Raw genomic sequence first — 8774 nt, forward strand, 5'->3', positions numbered from 1 at the left:
ATAACCAGGACCCTTTTGCATCCTTCCTTTTGCTCTTTCTGCTATGACAATGGGTCCGGTCATCATCTGTGATGTATCACACTCTGTGAACCTATACCTAATAAATTTTACTTTTCTATAAATCTCTGAATCTGAGAATCTGAATGAGAAATCTTTCTCCACTCACACCATGAGCACCTACTAGCCTTTCCACCCCAACATTGGAAACTTCTTAGAGTTGGAATATGAGCAAAGTCTTGCTGGCTTTGTTTTATGTCAAGTACTTTTGGACTCTATCCTATATACTATAAAATATTAAAGTATAAAGACTCTGATTATAATTTTCCAAAGTGTGTTAATGTTTTTGTATTGGCAGAAGATTAACTTGGTTGAACTCTTGCTGCATTTTCTACCTTTTGGGTGGCATTCCAATCTCTCTTTTGTGCTTTAGTCCATAGCTGACATATTTTAAGTCCATCTACACTTGACTTGTTCAGATGTCAGTAAGAAGAGGCAGAATCTTTTGCTCCCTCTGTTTTCTCTCCTTTCTAGAATACCATCTCATTTTCTAACAGCTGTGATTGCTTCAATCTCTGTTCTATAATTCTTCATTCCAGAATGACTTAATATTTTCTATCAGAATTTTAGTTGCCTTATGTGGTATTCAGTTCACAGAGTTTGCCCTCTGGCTAAAACTTGTAAATTAAGAAACTAACCATGTGCCATTTCCGTTTTCCAAGCTGTAACTCCCCTCTAGAATCTGACTATTTCTGTTCACTCTCCGATGTCTTCATATCTTTTTCCCCCTACCCCATGCTTTATAGTTGTTGTCCTCAGGAGGGGCTTGGGTTTGGCAGGAACATATTCGGCCATACTAAATGCAGTGAGAAATAAAGCCACAGCAGCTATTTCAACTTAAACAAATCTACCTAGCTAAGCCCAGCCTAGACAAGGAAAATTTTGTCATCTAATCCACTTATTTTGGAAAAATGAGTGGTACTGTAATTCTAGTGTCCTTTTATTAAAATCATGTCTCAACATGAGTTGAAATAGCATTTTTAAAATAATACACAAAGAAATGATAAATGCCCGAGGTGATGGATACCCCAATTACCCTTATTTGATTAAATCACATTGTATGCCTGTGTCAAAACATCACATGTACCCTATAAATACATATGACTATTAAGTACCCATAATAATTAAAAATTAAACAAAAAAGATTATTGCTACCTCTTCCAGGTATTAAAGGTGGCAATGAAGATTTATTTATCTATCAGGGCTTCCTCCTCTGGCCTAGCCAGGATCCATTTTATTAATCATTGCCAGAATTATTATTACTAATTTAATAATAATACATCTATGAATGCCATGGAGGAAAATCCTGCAAAATATAAGGAATATTTCTACATTGCTTTATAATATTATGTATTTATAGCAATCAACATGGAGACTCTAAATCATATGGAGTGGTGAATAACATGATCCACTGTTGTTTTCTTTACTCCCAAAACCTGTATTCCAGTCACAATTACAATTCATACATTTCTAGATTAAATTTATTTTTGGCATATTTTCATCATCACAACCTTCCGAGATCCTGTGTATAAGTCAGTTCAGTTTCACAGGCATTTACTGAAACCTATTATATTTATCAATATAGTTAAAACCTTTGTACTTATGGATGAAACATTCCACTGAAGAAGCCAGACACATGTGATAGGATGGGCTAGTTTCTTAACACATTAGAGCAAGTAGACGTTTTCTACCAAATTAGTACATGGACTAAATGTCAGAGAAGGAAATGTTGTTGTAAGTGTTAAATTGATGTTTGGGAATAAATTTAGGAAATACAGAGAAACTTATTTAAAGTGTGTAAAGCATTATATATTGAGGAAAAAGATTTATTAATTGAAGCACAATGTAAGCAACACAAAATGTATCAGGATAACATATGAGAGACTTAAAGTTGCATGAGGAAGTATATGAAAGAATGATGGAAACTTCGATTTTTATATTTTATTTATAGCACATAAAATATTTCAATAAATCCTTTTTAATTTATTTGAAAAATAAATCCAAATCAAGTTTTTAAATATAATTTTCTTTATTGAATAGAGTTAAATGAAAATATTATTAAATACATTTTAAGGAATAACATATCACTTGTTAGAAAAATCAAGGAAAGCTGGCAGAAACATATATCAAAATCACTCTACAAATACAAACATTGGCATATAAAAATGGATGAGATCGACTGCAAATATTTTTATTATGGAAAGATATCTATGTAGTAAGCTAAAATAGAAGCTCTAGATTCATTCAACTACTAGGAGGTAGGGATTACACAAAAAAATGAATTGAAATATTTAAAATTTTAAACAATATTGAATTGGTAGATGCAGTATATTGTTATTGTCACTAGAGGGAAATCTGAGAGAGATTTAGGAGAAAGAAAGTTTATTGTTATGGCTGCAGGTTGAATAAAGGATCCTGTGTGAATAAATTTTCTTAACAGCATGCTTACTTCAGGGGAAAAATGAAGCATAGAATTTCTGGGAAAAAGCCATATTGTCAAGCTATACTGAAATAATTGTTTCTCAGCAAGGAAGAAGATCTGTCAGATGCCCATGTTTAGACTCAAATAATCTATCACCATATGTTTCAACAAAATACATGGTATTTTATCAAATAGGAAGAAAAAAACTATCAAAATAAGTGTTTTAAGGCAGACATCACATAATGAGTAGTGATTTTAAAACAAAACAAAACAAAACAAACAACAGCAAAAACAATTATTGGTTAAGTCTCAGCCCTCAGCCCCAGAGCCAGGGAATAATGTAGTTCTCAGGTTGCTTTAAAAGTAAATAGTGTTCCTCCCTTAACAATTAGGAGAAAATATATTAATATATTTTTATAAAAGTTATAAACATTATTCTTATGAATGGTGACTGCTCAATTTAGCAGAAAAGAGCATGCAAGAATGAAAGTAGAAAGCTTAGCTCTTCCTCCAATTATAGCATATATTCTTTTATCTTTACCAAATGCTAATAGTGATCTCATCCTGGTAAAATATCACTGTCTAGTTCCACTACCTGCACAAGTTTTATTTTTTTATTTTATTTTATTTTTTGCCTTTTTCTTAGTTTGAATCTGGATTTCAGCAAGTTTTAAAACATTTACTACTTATTTCTTTTAGAAATTTTGCAGTATTTATTCTTTGGTGTGCTTGTTTCTTCCTTTCACCTTACAGCAAACTATCAAAGAATTTATTGACCCACTAGATATTTTAGGGTAAATAAATAAATCATATAGCCCTGATTATGAAGACTTTTCAGACTGATTTTTAAAAAATGTATATATTTTTAAAAGAACAATAATAATTCAGAAGCGTGTGAGATTCTTGTGAGCTCATTATCTATCTTTCCCTCCTAATGTGATCCTTTCCCCAGTGTTCTTTGTCTCAATGAAGTACAGCAGAATTCCTTCAATTATACAACTTAGAAATCTGGGAATTAACCAAAACTATTCCATTTCCTTCACTCCGTTGGGCAACTTCTCATTAAGTCTAGTAAATTCTGTCTCACTGATACCCATCAAATCTGTTTGTTTATCTTTAAGTCTATAACACAAGCCTAGTCTAAGCCACCTGTATCTTTCACCTGGATTAATGCCATAGCCACTTACTAGACTACCTGCATTCACTCTTGCTAAATTACCATCTCTTCTCCTTGATGCAGCCATAGTGATATTTTAAAATTACAAACCTGTGTTTCTTCCTATTTGATAATCCTTCAATAGTTTTTCTTTGTTCTAAAATTAAGCCAATACTCACTAGGGACTACAAGAAGTCTCTATACATTGGATTTTCCCTATATCTCCAACCTCGTTTTGTACACAGCTCATCTGTTTTTCATTTCCTGTTTTTACTGGACTACTCTGAGTTTCTTATGCTCACCATTGTTCCTTTCCTAATGGTTTTCTTTCCCTCTTCTCTAGTTAATGCTTATCCTTCATTCATTCCTCAAATTCTACTTTAACTCCACAACAAAATATTCTCTGATCTCCTTTACAAAGCCAAATCAGGGTTTAATAGTTTTTATATGTTTCACATTTATTCTTTGTAACATTTAAGAGAGTTAAATTTTAGGTTTATATTTGTATCCCCACATGACTGTCTGTAACATGAGATATTTTGCTCACTTTATCTGTAACAAGTTAATAACTGTTGGGTAAATGATTAAAACCATGAATGGACAAATAAATGAATTATCACTTAAAAATGCAGTTTAAATCATCCAATGCAAGTTTTAGACTCAGTAGAGAGAGATATATAGCCAAAAACTGAAGAGACAATTAAGTGGAAATGAGGTAATTGGCAAGATGAAAGCATATATCAATCACTATTATCTAGCCTAGGTTAAAATAAGAATCACAAAATCTTAGCAGTTCAACATTAATATTTTCCGTCATTCAAGTTCTATATGGATTATGATATATATTGATTATATATCAAGCTATATATCATTGGCTATGATTCTCTTTCACATTATTTTCTCTTGGGACCCAGGCTGATGGTGCAGCCACTGTTGAATATTTCTTGCTCCTGTGGCAAACAAAATGAAATAATGTGGCAAATTAAGCACTGGCTTATAAAGTTTTCCATTCATAAGTGACATACACCACTTCCCTCACACTTCATGACCAAAGCAAGTCACATGGACAACAGGGAAGGTATGTAAAATTTTAATATGTGTCAAGAAGGAGCGGAAATTAGGGAAATATTTTGTGCATATAGGAAATGATTCCATGCAAGACAAAGTTTGTGTGAGACAAAATAATTTCAGAGTTCAAGGCTTAAGGAATGAAAAATTTTGGTCCATTATGTGACAATAAGAATAAATTATTTAGGTGGAATAAAAGTGAAATAACAAATAGAAAAATACTTTAATTACTTTATAATACCGAACTTACCCATTGTTATATTGATGCTATGCACACTAACAAGATGAAACCTGGAGCATTATAATAATTACCAAAGATAGTGATTGGAGAAGCTAGCAGTATCCATTCATTAACAAGTATTATTGAGAAGCTACTTGTTTTCTGGTGGGAGTGATAGGCAATAAATTATAAACAACATAAATAAATTATATAGTTAGTGATGTTGTGGAAAAAATAAACCACACTAAGCAAAAGTGAAAATGGCTATATCAGGGTAATGTCAATTTGCAGTACTAAATGGGGGTTAAGTTAGGCTCCGTTGGAAAGTTGACATGTGAGCAAAGGGTAAGGAGGTGAAAGAGTTAATCATGTGGATATTTGTTGAAAAAGTTTTCCAGGCAAAGAAGCCAGTGAAAATACCCTACAGTGCAAGCATGGTGCCATGTTTTGAATGTTTCTCTCCCTTCAAATTTTATGTTGAAACTTAATCCTCAATGCAATTATATTAAGAGATGCGGCCTTTGTAATCTATCCATGTAACAAATTTACACTTACACCCCATACATTTACATAAATGGGAAAAAAAGAGATGGGGACATTACGAAGTGACTAGTGCCCATATGAAGGGACTTGAGGGAGTCTGTTAGTTCCTTTTGTCCCTTCTGCCCTTCCTCCAGGTGAGGATGCAGCAACCAGGAGCCATCTATGGAGTGGTGAGTGAGCCTTCACCAGACACTGCAGCTGCTGATAACTTGATCTTGGATTTCTCAGCCTCCAGAACTGTGAGAAATAAATTTATATTATTTATAAATTACCCAATCTAAGGTATTTTGTTATGGCAGCAGGAATGGACTAAGACACATGCCTTGAGTGACAAAGGACAGCAAGGAGCCAAGTGTGACTAAAAGAGAGAGAAGAGATGTAATGAGAGCTGAGGGGGTTGGGGCAGGTATCAGAGATAGAGCTCTATAGACCATTGTGAAGACTTGGTCTTCACCCTAGTGATAATTCAATGGAAGTTTTAGAGCATATTAGTGAGATGAACTGACTCTGCCATAAAAGCATCGCTTTGTCTGTTATGTCAAAAGGTAGTAAAACAGAGGGCATTCCGATAGTCCAGAGGGGAAAACGGTAGCTCTGAATAAGGTGGTAATAGTAAGAGTGGTGAGAAGTAATCTGATTGCAGATGTACTGAATGTGGAGCCAACTTGATTTACTAATGGGTTAGATATTGAGTGAGAGGGAAAAATGGGATTAAAAAAATTACTCTAAAATTTTGGCCTGAGAAATAAGAAAGAAGGAGCTGCCATCAACTGAAATGAGGACACTAAGCATGCGGAAGAGGTTTGGGCAGAATCAGGAATTCAGTTTGAGATATATTGAATTTGAATAGTCAGGCTGAGAAAGCTTGCTTGAACTGTAGTTTAGTTCAGTTTTTCTTCTATGACTACAATCCTTGTCACTATAATAATAATAAAATCCATTATCACCATGGAAAGAGCTAGGGTAGATTTATTTTTATATTTTATTATTATTATTGAGACAGAGTCTCACTCTGTTGCCCAGGCTGGAGTGCTGTGGCATCAGCCTAGCTCACAGCAACCTCAAACTCCTGGGCTCAAGCAATCCTTCTGCCTCAGCCTTCCAAGTAGCTGGGACTACAGGCATGTGCCACCATGCCCGGCTAATTTTTTTTCTATATATTTTTAGTTGTCCGGTTACTTTCTTTCTATTTTTTAGTAGAGACGGGGTCTCGCTCTTGCTCAGGCTGGTCTCAAACTCCTGAGCTCGAGCTATCCTCCTGCCTTGGCCTCCCAGAGTGCTAGGATTACAGGAGTGAGCCATTGTGCCCGGCCAAGCTGGGGTAGATTTATTCTCACCTGACTCTCCTGTCAACAACAATGTCTCACTCCATTAGTAAGAAAAAAATACATGTTAATTTTTCTTTTAAAACTATTGCTGCTATCTTTGTTTTGTAACTTTTTTAATGGTTACTACACACCATCTGTCTATATACCATAAAGTTTTCTCTAAATCCTCATATTCACAACAGAGCTCATCATTTTTCTTCAAACCTACTGCTTTTGCAGTTTTTACTTCACTCATAGTTCCATTGTACTACTCAACTTCTTAGAATAATGGGATGCATTCACAGCTCCTTCTTTCACACATCTTGTTTTCATCTCCCATATTTTACTGTTATCCATTTCATCTCCCAAAGAGTTGTAAATTTCACCAAATCTAATCACCTCTACAAGCATGACTTCTTTCATATTTTTATTATCTTTTACTTAGGGGCCCACAAAACATTTATTACATTATCTTATTCAAGCCTCTCTCTGCCTTCTAGGATTTACATTCCATCTTATTGGTAGAGTGATTTTTTCTAAAGCCAGTATCATGCCACAATACTCATAGTTATTCTATGTGTAAACATATTCTGACTTCAATCCCCTTGTCTACAGAATAAAACACAACTTCAAAGTTGTGAATAAAAGTCATATTTCCATCTGACCTAGGCTAGTTTTTACAAACCTACCTCTACCCATTCTCTTAGGATAAACTTACATTTTAATGATACAGAGCTCCGCACGTATAAAATTCACTTTGGGGTCTTCGTACTTTAGCAAATGATATTATTTTTTTTATCCTGTAAAGTCCATTGAATATATTTCATTCAAGAACAAACTTCTAATCAAAATTTTTTTTTCAAGGAGAATTTATTACTCACATCTGTACCCTTTAAGAGCTTAAAACATTTTATTACTAATTAGTTTTTAATATACCTGAGCTCCTTGAAGGCAATATCTGTTTTTTTTATTTGCTATCTAATCCCTACTACATGTTACAGTGTTTGAGACATAGTAGGAGCTGAATAAAGCTATATATCATTTCTGATATTGGTTAGACAGGATACCAGTTTGATGTTACAAGAGTCTGATCAATGTATTTCCTGTTTTTAGAATTGCAAGATGATTATCTCACTATTATATTTGTGGACGAAACAGGAAGCCTGCAAGCTAGTGTTAGAATATGTGTCTGAAACTCTGTTGGACACAATTCAATTAACAGAGTAAAAACAAAATAGATCTTTGAATTGATCCCAATTCAGCACAGTTGATTTGGATCAGAAAGTCTAAAATTAAAATTAGAAAACAAACAAACCAACCTACTTTTTTTGTACTGGCAAAATGAAGAGCATTCAAAACTCTTGGCAGCTAAAATCCATCTACTTTGGCAGCAGTATATATAATACCTTTTTCATTTTTTCTTATTTTGTATTATAGACAGGTTATTTAGCCATATTTTTATAATTATTGTGTATATGAGGGCACTGAGATGGAGGTAGATTATACTGCCCCAACTTAAAAAAATCATTTCTTGTTTTTTTTTTAAACTGCTAAATTCCATATGAGCAGAATTCACATTAATAATTCAATGAAACTTATCACCACAAAATAAGAGGTTTATCATTACCAATTAAAGAGGCATCTGGTAGACCTCCTTAATCCAATCCAGTTTTTTAATTAAACAATTTTTATCTAGGGTATTTAAAAGGATATAAAATGAATGTCTAAATATAACAAAATATTGAGACATTTTATTTCTCATTATCAAGAATAGAAGTAGTTCCACTGAATAATTTCCACCCATAAATTTTTGAAAAATTACTAAATGAGAAGTGGATACCAGTGATTCACAGTAGTCATCCCCTAAAGAAACCAATGTTTTTGCACAGAGTAAGAGCTCTTTGAGTATTTACTTTCTTGAGAATGAGCAGTAAAAATAAAACTACCATCATATATGGGGTTGATTCTATAGAATTTCTTGGTATTTAAAGAGAATCTTTT

The sequence above is a fragment of the Eulemur rufifrons genome, chromosome 3, assembly GCF_041146395.1.
Source record: "Eulemur rufifrons isolate Redbay chromosome 3, OSU_ERuf_1, whole genome shotgun sequence".
NCBI lineage: Eukaryota > Metazoa > Chordata > Mammalia > Primates > Lemuridae > Eulemur > Eulemur rufifrons.